Source organism: Cygnus olor, chromosome 8 (assembly GCF_009769625.2).
Source record: "Cygnus olor isolate bCygOlo1 chromosome 8, bCygOlo1.pri.v2, whole genome shotgun sequence".
NCBI classification, from domain to species: domain Eukaryota; kingdom Metazoa; phylum Chordata; class Aves; order Anseriformes; family Anatidae; genus Cygnus; species Cygnus olor.
This window is the reverse complement of record NC_049176.1, coordinates 2233705-2250539: the sequence shown is the minus strand read 5'-3', so window position 1 is coordinate 2250539 and position 16835 is coordinate 2233705. Positions and strand designations below refer to the sequence as shown.

Below are 16835 nucleotides of genomic sequence, written 5' to 3'. Positions count from 1 at the left end.
AATAAACTGAGCCAATGGTAAAATGAACATACTTTGCTTACACTTATTTAAAGTGAGTCTGCATAAAATGGGGAACGTTCTGAAATGGATTTGATCAACGTGAAACTATTGTGAATAAAGCACAGAAAATGCCATCTCTTAAATTCAATACACTTGCTAACCCAAATAAAATGGACTGTGAAAATTCATGTTTGTTTCTAATGCATAGACAACTGAAAAAAAAAGAAAAGGAAAAAAAAGTTTTTCTTAACTCTTCCTTTCCCTTTAACTTGAGTTATTTTCTTCGCACAGAGGCACAGCTTTTCAAGTAACCTCACACATGGAATCCTCTGCACGGCTGTGTCCTGCGGGTGGGCCCATGCTGAGCAGCTCAGTGTCTGGTTGACTTGGCTCAGACCACCAAGTACCACGCTTAGGGCTAAGTTTTCAATTCCAGTTAATGTATCTGGGTTGCTTTCTCTCAGGGAGAAACACCTGCAAGATGCAGTTAAGCTGGAATAATTTATTTTCACCTCCTTGAACAGATGCAACCATGTAGATTACCAACTTAAAATTAGCAGAAGGGTGAAGAGAAACTGGCTGCCTAAACAAAGCTGTCCTATATGGTCTCTTGTATTTCAGCAGTTTTGACTAGGCAGGTGGAAAGAAAAATTTCTAGTTAAAAAAAACCCTTTGTTTAATTCACAAATGAATTAACAAAGCATGAACTCACCTCCTTATCTTGTTGTGGGTGTGCTGTCAGGAGCGGAGGGTGCATAGTTCAGAACAGTGACACAGAAGAGTGGTGGTATACATTTGAAACGCCGCTTCCCATGGGTCCCGTGCTTTGATTTCTGCCTTTAGTACTGATAAGAAGTGACAGTAGTTGGATAAAACAATCAAAATTGGAGTTGAAGAGCTTATAAACCCCCTGACACTTCAATAAACCAAAAGCCAATACAAACCTTAAAAAAAAATCATACATCCATTTTGACTCTGAACGGCCACATGGAGCAGAACTCACACACTCTGAGGGCTCAAATCTACCTCCTGATTTATTTTACTCTCATTTCATAAATTTTAAACAAAACAAAACAAAAAACTAAATTCTACATGGAGAACTAAAATCTTTTATAATCTTTTAGACAGTTGCTGCCAGTTCTCAGGAGAGCTTTATGCCTGCTGCTAAATGTCTACAAATCAATATTTAATAATTTGGAAGATGAAGTCTTAATTATCCATCTCCCCTTTAAGCATCAAACCAACTTTCAGCGAAAATGTAACCATTCTGGTTGATGCATTGACTGCTGCTTATTAGCACATCTTTTCCTGTAGGTCAGAGAAAAAGGCTTCCAATCACACTCCTTGTTTGCTAAAGATAGCACACGTTTCACCGGACTTTACCCATGGTCACTTAAAGCTCTACCATAGGCAACAGCAACCTCCAGCACACGATTCCATGTACCACTTCACCACCACTCCTGGTCAGAGCTGCCGGATTCTCCCCATAGGTGAGGGGGAGCATAGGCAACCTGAACACTCAGACAACAAAAACTAAGGGGTAAACAACTAATTTATGAAATCACAACCCACAAAACGTAAGGCTGAAAATTTAAGCATGATACTCCTTAGACATTTTAATTTACAGTTCAGGCAAATCCTCTTGCAGAATGTATTTTTCCCATTTGCACATATAACTGTTAGATTTATATTATTTCTTTGGTAGAAAATTCTGAGGAAAGCCAGATTTTCAAATATCTGGGCAATGAAGAATTCTGATACTTCAGCATTCGTGGTTTACATTCTTGTTCTAAGTGCTTCTAGGATGAGCCTTACTCCCTTTATATTTAACGGAGGTTGATAGAAAGCAAAAGCACAGAATCCTGCACATATTGGATCTGGGTTCTTTGAGAGTGAGTTACGTGACAAACTCTTACTTTCAATATGTACTTTTCAGTTTAATGTTGCCAAAAATGAGGATTTTTAACAGCGGGCATAAACAAAGTCTACTGAAATTGATAGGAACCTCTCAGCTGCTATCAGTGAATCTGGATAAGCCCCAGGAGCACGGGATCACTGCAAAACTTAAATATATATGTATTTCAATTAAGTGGAGATTTTGACACTGAAACACTCTGTTCAAATAGAGCTGACAAAAACAAATAGATTTTTCTAATAAATGTTTCCATTTCCGAAAGGCAATTATCTTCTCCTATGTTCTTTGCACTCGATGTTTCACTGAAGCCCTGGATTGAATCTGTGTTGCCACATTTATTTCTCTGACAACTGATTCTGGGGTCATAGGCACAAGCATCATGACTTCATTGCAATAGATGAGTGTGAAATAAAAGGGCGTGCTTTTTAAATAAATCAGAAATATCTTTCAACATTAATGCAGTATTGAAAATTAAAAGCCTTTGTAAATTTTGGGGCGTAGTATAAGTGCAACTTTTTTGTTGTTCTGGAAAACTAAGGAGCACGTTGCAACAGACCAAAGGTTTATTAATACAGTAACCCTCCTCTGACAATAGTCCATATTTGATGGTTATTGAAAGAGTTTAAAGATAAAAAGACAACTACAGCAGCTTCTCTTTCGCATGCCAGAGCAACTGGTACTTTCTCCATAACATATATACTTCGTATACTAGTATTGAAAAAATATCAGAAATTGCACCATTTCCATACCCAATATCCATGTTGTTAAAACACTTAATGTTCAGGTAAAAACAAAACAACACAAAACCACTACAGAATACCAATGAGGCCAGAGTATTCAGTTTCATATCCCACTAAATCAAAGACAGGGCCTTTTGTGTCAGAATATGCATTTTGTGTGTGAATACGTACTTCTCTGAATTTGGGCACAATTATTTCCTGTCATGCAAGGACTTAGTGAAAAGTGTGGCTATGAGAAAGGAAATCTCAAGTTCCAGATTAGATTGACATGGACAAATCTTGTCACAGAATTTGAATCTTTAGGGCACAAAGAAGCACAACCATCTCTGTTACGGCAAGCTCACTTTGCCCACTGCCAGAGCAATAATTTAACACTATCTCAATTTGAGCAACCTATGTTTATAGTGGAAACCTCTTTTAGATGGTAATATGATGTCCATCAGTGAACCTCAGCTTTGTGTAAGGGCAAACCGTAATGGCATTATTCCAGATAACATTAAAAGTCGTGATTTGCTGTCAGACTCCAGTGCCCCCACTCCAGCACTTAACCACACAATTAACTCAGTCTATAGCCAGGAGAATTATTTATGCAATACTAAAGGAGGTGCTGTGCTTACCTGGTACCATGGGGACCTCCTTTCAGATCACCCTTCCAAAGGACAAGACTTCTGTGTATGAACCCATGGTCCTACGTGTTTAATAGGTTTGTCTTCTCCCTTCCCTCTTTAGGCAGGCTATGTCCCATCACTGCCAAAACCAGCACTTTAGCTTCAAACCTATTTAGGAACTAAATAAATAAATAATAATGCTCCTGACTGATGGCACTAATTCAATATTAAAACACCATGGCACGGAAGATGTGCTTCGTGGTGACGCAGCAGCAAGGATCTGCCTCATGGGAGTGCCAGGACACCGCTCCCAGCCCGTTCCTCCTTCAGCAACCTCATCTCCCACTGCCTGCTGCTTCTCCGTGCCCTGGAAAACATTCCCAGGCTGTGAGCAGCTGCCTGCAAGAGGCGCAATGCCATCAGAGGGTGCAGTGCCCACAGCAAGGGGGAAGAGCCCTGAGGCAGGTGGTCACCCCCGGCCAGCTGGCGTGGGGCATCCTGGATCCCTTTGAAACAACAACCCCGTGGCAACATCCTTCCATGATCAAAAGCATCTGAGAAGTACCCTCACAGGGAAGGAAGAGGGGAGAGTGGGGCCTTAAGGGCATCATGCCTTCAAAGGAAGCAGCAGAACAGCCTGGCAGCCTTCCCGGTGCGGGGAGGGTCTCCTCAGCAGTATGGGGATGTGTAGGGCACACCTTTAAGTCTCTGGTCAGCTAATTTTATGGCAGCTTTAGATAAATGAAAAGCGCATCAAAGATGCGAGTCTTTGGCAATTCCCATTTCTTTGACCAGTTTTAGTAGAATGGTAACATCTTTTCTCCCTTTCCTGCTTTATACTTGTGTTAATGACTAAGAGTATTTCATTTCATTTCATTATTCAACGGCCATCACAGGCAACAGACACCAGTGTGGCTCCACCGAGTTCAAGAGCACCATGCTGACTTGCTCAAATTTCTGGCCACAAGCTACTTCAAGGGATTTAATTTAGTGCACAGAAAATTTCTTCAAAAGATTTTTTTCCCCAGATGGAAATTGTCCTTGCTACCACAAGTGCACAGCAGCTGTATCAGTCATTTGGTCCACTAATTAAGAGAACTAGAATAATCAGCTTTAAAGATCTAACATGCATCCTTAAATACCTCAAAGTGAATTTGAAAAAAAAAAATAGGCAAGAGAGAGCTACTTGGTATACAGATTTTGGTATAACCTGAAGCATTGTTATTTTTCTGGTGTGATTTTTGGGGAGACAGTCATTAATGATCTGATCCTGTCCACTTCAGGTTAAAAGGAGACTTTCTAGTGGTGTGAATAGAAGAAAGATCAGGCCCTAAATACATCTCTTCCCTAGAGGACCAGGATATGCTGATGTGAGAGATCGCTTCAGCAAGCAGAAAAATGAGCTGGAACTTCTCCTAGTTTTGCTTTGTCCTTTGCATTTTTCATACTCTGTATTGACAGTTTCTAGATGTGCAGCATTCAGTGGCTGGTGATCCTTCCTACGCCTATGTACTTTGCTGTCTACAGCCCTATTAACCTCAGATTTATTAGCTTGTTTGTCAACCACTTACACTGCCAACTTCCCAAGAGGCAAACACATCCCTATGTGAAGATGCACCAAAAAGACAGTAATGGAGAAAAGTACAATCCGTTTCACTCTTTCAGACTAGGAACACAAACAAAAAAGCACATATTCTACTTGTATTCAACCAAGCTTTAAAATGTAAACCAAGTTAAAACATATTTAGTTAAGTCTAGTATTCTTTTTACCTTCAAAAACTATTATTTTCTTAATATTTCTTGTATTGTTTGGGGAGGGAGGATAAATATGTTGACTTATGGAAAAAGATCAGAATGGATATTGATCCATAATGAATATTGGGTAGGAAAGTAAGATAGTAGTAACAGGTCTATTGCTTTGTGTGATTGGAGCTCAGCTATGAAACGTCTTGAAGGGATATTATTTTGATCTCCGTGCTAGAGACTCCATTGCAATGGCACACTGACATTTAAATGGTGGATGCAGTACTTGACGTATGGACACAGACTTGGTCCATCACCTACACATGGAGGCAGCTGTGCTGCAAGCAACATGCACATCCTTGAACATCACTGAAAATCTGTCTCTAGGACAGACAACCTGAGATTGGAAATCAAACTATCAAGAATATAGCAGGAGAGCCTATGAAATATTTAGACAGGTGCAAACACAAAAGTAGTTTTTTTAGCTTACACATAAAACAGGCAATGAAACTTTTCTAAAAGATAATGAACACTTTATGAATTCTCTCTGTGTAAATAAAGCATTTATTTTTTAGGCATGTTTCTGTAGTTAGGATACATTTGAAGAATAATCATTGTTCTCAAAGGCCTTCAAAACATATTCATCTTCCTGCATGATTTGCTCTAGGGTTAGCTCACCAGGCAACATAACAAAACATTACTTGCCTCAATGTTGCTGGGGCTATTTTAAACAGAACCTTTTCCCGCATTATCCCCAGTGGACATCTTTGACATTTAAAAGAGTAGAGGAGTAGTTTTTTATTATCTTGTGAAAAAAAAAATAAATATATATATATATATATGAGAATGCATATAAAACTGTAAAAGGTTATGGAGGGGGAAGATGGAGGCAATACGGGGAAGGATATATCAGGAATTTCAGAAACTAATGTTGAGTATCTAGACATCCTATAGGCACCCCATGTTTTATCTATGTATGCTGTGTCAAGGACTCAGTGGTATCCATTACACCAAACCTAAGATGCACTAGGGACAAAGAAAACCTTTCAACTAATTTGCAATAAGTTTAAATGAAAAAAAAAAGTGAGAAGACTTTTTTCCTCCATCTCTCTAAAATGAGAGGATTTAAAACAGACAAAAGCTTAGCAAAAATGAAGTACATGATGGGCTACTGAAGCAGTCTATTTCACTTACTGAACAAGTGCATTATTTATTGAGAAAATAAAAGGAATAAGAGGGAGGAAACCAGAAATATTTGAAGTTTGACAGTAGCTTACAGTGTATGCAGTTTAATTCTAATGGATCTTTTCTCAACCATATATTTAAGTTCAACTCAGTTCTTTAAAAAGAATGGAAAAACAACTTGCAAACATGCTTGTATGAAGCAACTGGAGTATACTTTTTGTTTAAAATTTCCTTGTGAAGATGTTGAACCCACTGTCTCTTAAAACGCAGAATGGTGCAGGCCTCTGAGGATGTGTTTGTAGGTGCAGGTACCTATGGGTGAAGGTGTAACCCTTCACTCCCTAACAGCTTAAGTTTGCCTGATACCTATCTATGACTTAGTGTGCACGTGGTCCTCAAAGGGAGCTAGTGCAGACCATCTAGCTTAGCATGTGTTAACATGCCCCTTTAGAGACAACCACAGGAATATTTTGGAGGGGTATACCAGTTACTGAGAATGCTCGTCAATACTCTGTCAATGAGTGCTGACGATAGCCCTGTGGATGAGCCATGTAGGCCTGGTGAAGACCAAAGTGTATAATGACGTTTGCACCTGCTCAAGATAGGTCATATTTTCAAATCAAACTGTTTGGCCCATCACAGAGCAGTACGAGAGCTGTTGACATGCAGGAATGAGAACTTAATAGTGCTACACATTGCTCTGGTCTGCCCCAGTGCTGCTTGGCTTTCCCTTTGGCTAAGCTAACAAACTCCTTGTAGAAGCATTCAGCCAGCACCGCAGTGAGTGAGTGGGAACCACAGGCTGGGTCTGCTACAAGTGCAGCCCCAGAACAAGCTGCTCAGGCTCCACACCACGAACTCTGCTTCACTGGAAACTGAAAAGCTGTTAGCCTGGGTCAGAGTTACCATCGGATAAGAGAAGCTCCATAAGCTGCTTTGTTGAGGAAAATATGCAGGGAGTAGTTGGGTACACTTTGCTGATGCTGGAGAAGGTTAAGCAATCAGTTCTGAGACAATCTCTGGAAATTCAAACGTTATCTCTTGATGAAAAACTGGAGAATTGTATATACAAATGTATTTATAAGTAAGGTTTCAAGAAGCCTGGAAGACAAAGTCTGTGCTAGAAAACGTTAACAACAGCTTCCACAAACTAGCTGCTTAAGACAAGGTAACAAGTGTTCCATGTGAGGGTGCACACACATTTTTAAGTGTTAATTCCTAAGAGATGCATAGCCCCTGCCCTTTGCCTATGAAGCTTTAAGATACATTTTTTTAAATCTTTCAAACAGCAGTGCCTGGCTGGTGCTTTTCCTGAGAGGTTGGAAATGTGCAGGTGAAAGGTAAGTCTGGGGGTTTCTGTTACAGCATATCAGATCCATGGCTATTCTTCATTTGTTCTACCTATTCTACACAGGAATTTTTCTGAATGAAATAGCAGTAAATGTAATTATTTTGACTTCTGCTGTCCTGTTTATGAGCCCTATTGTAAGATTTTACCACGTTGATTTCTAGATAATGAGGTTGTGGTATGAAAGCGTTTTTCACTGCAAAAATCAATCATGGTATTAATTCTGCATGTTATTTTCACGGTCAGTACCAATTACTATACAAGTATATTTTGCCTAAAAATATTTGTTAATACAAAAATCTCAGTTTTATCAATGCATTTTTAAACACTATGTTTGACATTTGCAGCCATATACTTACAACCACTTACTCTTCACTGTTGGGTTTATTGATTGAAGTGCCATTCATTCCACGTAGATATAAGCAACATGGCTTAGCTTGCTTCTGTTCATTAAGATGTGGCCAAGCAGAAACTTCACTTCATTTTAAAAAGCTCAGATACCCCTCTCCTTGCATTTGCTTCACTTATACACTGTTCAAAATTCTTGAGAGAATTATTACATAATGCACTCATTCTCCTTTTGCTTAGTAGAAACACTTTGTTAGTCTAATGGCTGCAATGCTCTTTACTAATAGTTATTCAGTTGTTTACACATTGCTTGCATGTGTGTGTAAACCACAATATTAGCTTTAATTATCACACTTAAATGAAAGATTAACCAAAGAAAAAGGGAAACATGAGAAACTCAGGAATGTTAGAGAAATGTAAAATACAGATCTATATTCTAACCAATCCATCAAGATGGATAACTTGAAACCAATCACAATCTCTAATTATGATAAATAGGTTTTGACCCTCTCTAGTGACAGAGAAAGAGGATACAAGTTTTCTACTGTTACTAGAAAACAACACTTTGAAATTCAGTTTGCATGGATTATACCACTAATAGCCTGTAGTCAAGAGATCATTACAGAATTATGTATTTTAAATTTACGTATGTTAAGGGTGAAATTCCCTTAAGGGGACAGCATCAGTGACAATGCATTCACAGTTCAGAAATTATTCTCCTGGATTACTAATCCAGTAATAATCATAATAATAGTCCATTTTTTCCACTAGGAATCATAGTAAGGGCATGCATTGAATGTTGATAGTGCAAGAGACCTTGCAAACAAATCTGTGGGGAAGAGAGGTATCTGTGCTTCTGGGATGCTCAGGATGGGCATGCTTGGGATGAATATTATACATGGGTAAAATTACTCAACAGAAGCAAGATCATTACATATATTGAGAAAGATGGGGTGGATATTGTGATGCAAAAGCAGCAGAGGAACAGAGTCAAAAGTCTCCAAAGCTAGAGATGAAACTTACAATTTGATACTAGAAAACAAACAAAAAGACAAAAATAAGATTCAAACCAGAGAATGATTAGATCAAACCAATTAGCATCTGTATTTTTATACAGTGGTAAGATTTGCATGTACTTCAAGATGATCAGAGCAAGAGCGATTAACAGGAGGGAAGGCCAGGGCATGCACACTGCCCCATAACTGGGAACTTGCAAAGCAGCAGCAGCATCTGGGCTTCGAAGCTCTGCCCACAGCATGACCGCCCTGTGCATGAACAAGCTCACAGCTAGGAGCTGCTAGAGAAGCAAGCTGAAACCACTTTCCCACTACCATAAACTACTAACTTGAAAAAAAGCTCAGCAGTATACTGGTATAAATAAAACAGTTCTTGTTTGGTATCAATGTTAACATTATTTTAAGTTCAGAGGGATGAAGCAACAACCAAAAATGCCTTAGAAATGGATCATGCTGTGTACCCATAATATTAGTTGCCGCATATCACTATAGGAAAGTTCTTTCTTAAGCTTTCTGATGCTCGGTTTAACCACAGTGAATGAGACAAATGATCGTCAACCCCCCCCCCCCCCAATCCTTTGAAAATGCAATGCAACAGTTATTTAAGTTAGCATAAACCCCTTGTGATCCACCCACAATTTATTAGAAGTTTGGAAAGGAGTATTGCACATTTCCTTCCCCCATTTGCTATCTTCTGCCAGCTATGTAAGGACTCAATAAAAAAGCCATCCATCCTCTTTTGTCAACCAATAGTTCTCTAGTCTCAAGCTATAAATGAACAGCACAACAAATTAAATGTTTGACAGGGAAGATGTATGGGTTCACAACACTGTTTGATCTATGTTGTAAAGGAGAGAACACTGAAACACATAGCTTTAGCTCAAGTATTGATTACTGGAAAAAAATGTTTAAATAAAGAATATAGAACATTTCTCCCCTTTTTCTCCTACCCTTGGAAATTATTCTAATTCACAATCAAAATAAAAATATTAAGAAAAAAGAGGAATTAATAAAAAAAGGCAAACTCAGTTTCATGCTTCAGAAAAACACAGTTTTTCACAATTAAAAGGAAGGATATTGATAACTGAAGTTTAAAAGATGCTTTACCAAAGGATAGAACCTTCTCTCACCTTACTGTCGAAAGTCACTAAATTAAGTGAGAATCATCAGAGAAAAACAGCTGTCTCCGGAGATGACTTATCCCCCAGTCCCTGCTAGAAACCTACCTTAATGCAGGTCAGACTGACCTGTTGAGCTGCTTATCTCTGATGACTAATTTTGAGACTAATCTAGATGACTGGTTCAGATGAGGTGTCCAATATTTAGGCAGCTAAATTTAGATGTCTCTTTGGTATGATTCATCTCATCTAGCTGCTGTTGCAATCAACAGGAAGACAAGTTCTATTTGAGTGGTGCACTATGAATGGCAAACCGGCCATTTTAGCAAATCAGTCATGCTACAGTCATGCTGTAACATGCCATCCCAAAACCTCTAAGTACTGAATTGTTTGAAACACCCCAGGAGGCCTCTAATCCAGCCTAAGCACAACTCCGTATTTATCATCTGGGACAAATTACAGCCCAGGAATGTGGGTAATTTGGCTTGTTAGAATGGCTTTCAGACAAGGAAAGCTAAGAAAGTTTATGTTTCATCTTTAAAGATATATAGCTGTAGATTCAACCTGTATTCATGGGCACCCATATCCACGATGGATATACGGAGCTGCTACTACAGAACTGCTGGAACTTGCAGCACAACTCTACAGCTAAGAAACATCAATACACACAGTAGTTGAGAGGTATCAATAGCTGGCACTCGAGTATGAACTATACTTCCATGAAGTCAGGAAAATGTGCACCACAGTACTCTGTCAGCCTTTAGATGGACTTCAACAATGCTGAAAAAAAATCCCACTCAGTGTCGCAGGGTTGGCAGACTCCAGCCTGAGTGCAACGTCCTTTTCAAAGAGCATCAGCAAGTCCAAATTAACCCAAGATCCCATCTACACAAAAGGTAACTGCCACCAACAGGTTAGCACAGGGATGTCTTCTGTAGACAAGAAAAAAAGTCTGTTATGAAACATTCAGTTCTTTCCATGTCCATCTTTTCTTGACACATGAACTTTCAGCATCCAGTGCTGCATGAAATAACGGCAATTTTCCTTCAAGCTCCTATTAACAGTGATGAGCTGACAGATAGGAAGCACGTGACCAGCCCACTCAACTTTCTGTGTACCTGCCAAAACAATGATGCTACAGAATGAAACCTGCCCTTGGCTTTACGTATTTTCCAGAGAATCTGGTGTGAAAACTTTCAGAACATCTGTAAAGTAATAGGAGAATCAGTAGCAAACAATTTGTGAAGCGTCAGCCTGGTATTTGTTTCAGATAGTACCTGAATAATGAATTTTACAGGGAAGTAGATTCTTTCCGCAATTTAAAGTTTATACAAAACATATTTTAAAAAAAAAGCTTCCTTCTCCTAACAAGTCACTAATCTGCCCATAGGAAGCAATTTTCAAGCACTTCCCACACATAGACACAAAGATGTGCCCATCTCTCTATTGGCATCCTTAGGCTCCCTTTTATTTGGTATGTTCTCTTGTAGAAGGAACTACAAAAGACTGAGTAATCCAGTATTTTCACAACAGTTTTTTTTTTTTTTTTTTAATCTGTTTAGTTATCTGACTGGGAAGAGTAACAGAGAAAAAAGTAACTCAGCCCAAGTTAACTTCTCTACCAATCCCCTCTGTTAGGGAGTTGTCCTAGAAAATTAGAGAAGCTCCCTCCCGGCACCACAGCGTAATGCCGAATGCAAGTAAGAAAGCGTGCCCGAGCACATGGGGTCAGGACAGCCACAGCCTCCTGTTCAGTGCAGCATTTATAGCTACACTGCTGGCTACAATGCCTGCAAATTCAGACCCTGCCACAGAATTTGACACCAGCCATACACTGCTGCAAGTGAAGAAGGATTTGAAGTGCCAGGGGGAACTGGTCATATGGGTTTCTTCCAATGCCATTCCTAATCCAGAGACATGTATATCCTCTGCCTGCACTAGAGGTTTGAACCAGCTTTTAGGCCTAAAGCCTAGCTTTCTGCATGTCCACCTCTCCCAGTGCAGAGAAATCCTTTTTTCAGTCAGGACATCAGCACTTGAGCCTCTACCCAGGCCCAGGCAGCCCCACAGGCCTCACGTTGCCCCCAGCCAGCCTGGCGTGTCTGTAGGCCATGCCTTGCTGCCGCCTCCTCTCCTTCGGCCTTGGCTGTGGCAAGCCAAGTCCGCAACTGTTCCTCTTTTGCTGCCCTTGTCAGCAAACACCCTGTTCAGCTGGGGTTAGCCCTCAGGCTGAGTTACTTGGGCCTAACAAGGTGTCAGATTCCTGAAAATAAAATAAAGTAGTAAATGAAAAGATTAGGGCTGCAATCCAGGAGACCACAAGCCACTATACACAAAAAAAGTAGGCGGGTAACTGTTGCGGCTGTTGGAGAAGCCAGGACTAAAAGCCCTGGCTTACAACAGAAAAGTAATAAGTTTTGTTTACAGATATCTTGCCCATTATTGACCACTGATTCTGAGTTTTTGCTATTTACAGAATCCTCATTCTCTAGTTTCTGCTTGCTACTTGTGATAGCCGAATCTCCAAAGCTATCTCTGTCTGGAGAGAAGAGTTTCAGACTTTTCAGCAAGATGGCCTTGTGGAAGAAAGTACATCCTGCTCCAGACTTGCCGTGCCTGCAGAGCTGTGCTCAGCACAGTGCTACCGAGGGACCCAAGCTCTTCTTTCCCCCCACTGGTTGCTCCTGGTGTCCCACTGGGGCTGTCCCATGCTGCCAGCAGCACACCATTCCTCAGCTCTATTATGATTCCAAGACATCATTCTTGCAGAGCAAACACTGGTCATAAAGTGTGTATGGATTCAGTCAAGGTCAGCTCTGTGGTAGTCCCCACATCCCACTGAATTCTGGTCACGCCAGGCTGGGCAAACATTGGAAGAGATTTTCCTCTCAGATGGCCTGGGGTTTTTTAGTAGAATCTCCTCAACTGACCCAAACTTCAACAAGGAGAAACTTTTTGGTTACTCAGAACTTAATAAATGAAAGAGTGCAGAGGTCCCAGTAGCATAGTGAGCGGTGTGATCTAGTGGCAAGGCCAGACCACTTCAGGAGCTATGAAGACCACTATGGCCCAGAGTCTGAAGCCCAAGGAAGGTATTAATCATTGTTTTCCAGCCTCATTGGTGTTAGGGCATCCCCAGTGAGCCCAGGAAAGGATCTTTGCCTATACCAGTGGGGTCAAAGCCACACAGGTGTGTCACATGTAGCTTGTCCCTGCACTGCCCTAAGAAAGTATTGGTGTTTCCAGAAGAGCTGAGTACTGCTAAAAAGATATCAAGTAACCACCGTCTGATGTGTTATGATAGTAACCACGGCTTTTTTTTCCTGACACAGAGCCTGGAAATCACGGTTAAAAAAAAAATCACGTTTTAGAAATGAAATCCTAAAAGACTGCTCCTTTGAAGAGAGCTCAGTAAATCTCTCTAAATTAGCTTCTGAATAGCTCTAAATTAACTTCTATTCAGGACTAGATTAAGGCAGTCAGAGTTCAAAGGTGCGTTATGAGAGAGAGCCACCAAATGATCCTGCAATCATCCAAATAATCCCCACCAGGGATAGTCAGAGTGACTGAAAGTGTAGCTCAGGCCTTCCTCTCTCTCAGAAGTGCTGGCAAGGCCTGCTCTGTTTTCTGCAGAACAGAAACTTTTACCACCAGCAGGACAGATTAGTGCTAGTGGACAAGTGGGCAAGACTTACAGCACATCCTTCCCCTTGCCACTCTACACAGCCTCTTGCTGGTATTTCAAGCTGGTGCTTTGACACTGGCAGGCACCTTGTGGCTTGCTGCAGTTTCAAGGCTCTAGGGAAGCTGAGGCAGCTGAAGAAACACTGGTTAGACTCAGGCCACATTGCTGGCATCTCCTTATTCAAGACACAATGGCAGTGCACATCTTTGCACTGAAAGCAAGTTTAAAAAAAAAACAACTCCCTATCTGTGGTAATACCTTAAATAGCTTGTTCAAGAATGCCAGAAGATCAGTGCTATTTTGAAACAAAAATAATATAATCTAAAACTGAACTCTCTGATAACAAGATGACTTGCACTCTGGAATATTCATACTATGTTCAGCTTCACAAGCTTTTGGCCACATCTTGCAGCTCTTGTGTTTGGAGGTGGCTCCGGTAGCCTGCCATAAGATGGAGGGCTTACTTACTGCTCATGAAGAGTCAGCTTCACACTTGCACAGGGGCTTGCACACCATAATGCCAGGGCAGTCCTAAAAACACAGCACATGAAAAGCCTCACAGGCACCTCGAGCTGTTCTGAGAACAGTGGGATCCTTGGTGGTGGCTTGCGGTGGAGGGAAAATTCCTTCAGGGAGAGTGCAATTTGGTTCCCAAACAGCAAATATGTATTTTAAAAAGCCTTTTTCCCCTCCTTTTCTCTGTCCCACTTATCTACAAAATAAACAACCTGCCTCTAATGACACACCACACCACCATTCCCAGTGGTCCCAGTATTGCTGGCCTCTGTGCCCCAGCTTGATGTGTCTGACATTGTTACCAGGTAGTCTCAGCCTTGCATGGCGTTTCTGACATGTTTACTTATTTGCTGTTTGCCTTGCAAGACTGCACTCCCCCCCGAAGTACCCTGCCATTATTTCTGAAATCCAGCTGTTTCTCACATAACTATACCTTTCCCACCTTCTGAAATCCAAATAATCCTCACAGTTACAGCAAATCTGCAACTTCTGTTAGTTTCTTACACTATTATCTGTCACAGAGCAATTTCTCAAATCATGTTCCAGTCAGTTTTTCACATCTTCAGTTAGATTACCTCAGGACAGGGCCTGGTCATTTGCCTGCAGCCCTAACAGATGTATATAACAGGGGAAACGTCATCCTCCACTACAGGTAGGCAAGAATGCAGTAGTTCCTTGTTTCTATGGACGAAGAAAGGAAAAAAAGTAATTATTGAGGTTATTCTAAGAGAAACATCCTCTTGCACCCAGACAAATGAACAGGAAGTAAGGTGTCTCATGCTGTCCTCTTATGCATTCCCCTGCATTCCCTCACTAACAGGTTAATAGTGCATAGAGGTTATATTACTTATTTTAAATCTTGGCCACTGTTTTATTAACCTTACAAATTTAAGATTAGGATACAAAACTGTAAATTGTCCTCTTCCACTGTTGAATTTTCCAGTTCTCTCTGATTACTTAAGAAATGATAATACAGTTTGAATTAGCAAGAAAGACTTAAGTTAGTTGTATCTGTAGAGCAGAAAATTATAGCACCTTATGAAGTTACACCTTATCTCAGTCATCTTTAAGAGTCTTAAGAGATACTGTAAGATTCTCACTGCAAAGTACAATTATGGTAGGTAGGAGTAGTGAACTCATGTTAATCATATTTAATCTCACATTCCAAATAATGCACATAATAGATGTGAATAAAAACAAAAGGGAAAATAATCAAGAACTTTCTAATAATGTGACTTAACCCTGGTTTCTATGTAATACCTCAACTACCAGCAGCCCAAAGTTAATTTAGAAGACACTACACACATACTACGTGACAAAAAAAGGAAAAACTCGATTAGCTTTTAGCCTAGGAGATTAAGGAGGAAAGAGGTCTTCAGAATGATATTTTCAATTATCACCTTTATGTTTCCATGACCCGTGACCTCCCAAAAATTAATGACAATTTTTATTCACCCTACACTGATTTATAGGAACCAGTCTTGGCCATAAAGAAAGAGAGAATGAATAACTTCTTTTTACCTTAGCATCAGCTGTAAACACCTCGAAGTCAAAAATAACCAAAAGGGAAGCATTTTGGAAACAGCGTTTCTTTCCTGCTCACACTACCATGGCCTCAGTCTCTGTGAATTTTCTACTGGTTCTTGCTAGAGATTTTTATTTTGTTTTGAACAATTCTTTCCATGAACATGAGATCCATACCACTGCAGCTGATTATTCTTTTCAGATGGTTTCCTTCCCTAACATCCTGAGACTTAATTCTTGTTACAGTACTCTCCCTACCCTGAGGAGCACATTTCCTATTGACCAATACTCTGCTCAATTCTGATTATAATTGTAAAGGCACTGCACTGAGATTAAACCTCCTACTTCCACATCTCATGCACAGCAATCTGAGAGGGTTATTAAAATAGACTCCCTTCTGATCATATCTGTAGACAGTTTAATCTTACATTTGGTGTTTTTATATCCAAACTTTGCTCCTCATACACAGGGGGAAGGGAATTAATTGAATTGAGTGGGAGGTTGATTTGGTGGAGTCCATTGGAACCCAGCAAATGTATAGTTCATCTATTGAAAAGCACTTACCCTGAATTCTAACAAATAAGCCCATTTTTAAACTGTTCACTTCAAAGGAAGGAGTGGGAATTGCTTGTGCTCTGTCTTTCCCCACTAGTGTTTCTATTATCGTTTCTCTTAAAAACAAAACAGGCGCATGGGAAAGGATGATACAAGTGCAATGTATGTAGTGGAACTTTTTTTTCCCTGCTTTTTGATAAGGAAATGTGGAAGGCGGAGTCTTCAGTAACTTCTAGTGGAGTCACAGGACAAGGATGGACCGTGGGGGAGACCGTGAGGTAGGCAAAACTGTACTTAGTTGTCTCCCCCTCCGCGTGAAACCCAATGGCTTGGGTTCACTGACTGATTTTCTCACCTCTTCTACCTAGTCATTCATTATACATAAAGGCCACAAGAGGTGGCAACAGCAAGAGAAAGGATTCACCTAAAGCCTCCATGCAATGTTAGAACCAATGCAAGCAGTAACTTGCTCCTCAGGAATGCTCCTGAAAGGAAGAGCTGAAAGAGCTGCCTGCGAGACGAGTGGGCCGCAGT

At 40.4% G+C, this 16835-nt stretch overlaps 1 long non-coding RNA gene across 1 annotated transcript; it reads right to left on the bottom strand.

Annotated features, from left to right (window-relative positions):
* Positions 1-582: 582 nt before the first annotated feature.
* LOC121074149 lies at positions 583-14983 on the bottom strand. Its single transcript, XR_005822171.1, has 3 exons — positions 14798-14983; positions 3273-3442; positions 583-845 (listed from the first exon to the last, which is right to left on the bottom strand). It is a non-coding gene; the product is annotated as an uncharacterized LOC121074149 (long non-coding RNA).
* Between the last annotated feature and the right edge of the window lie 1852 nt (positions 14984-16835).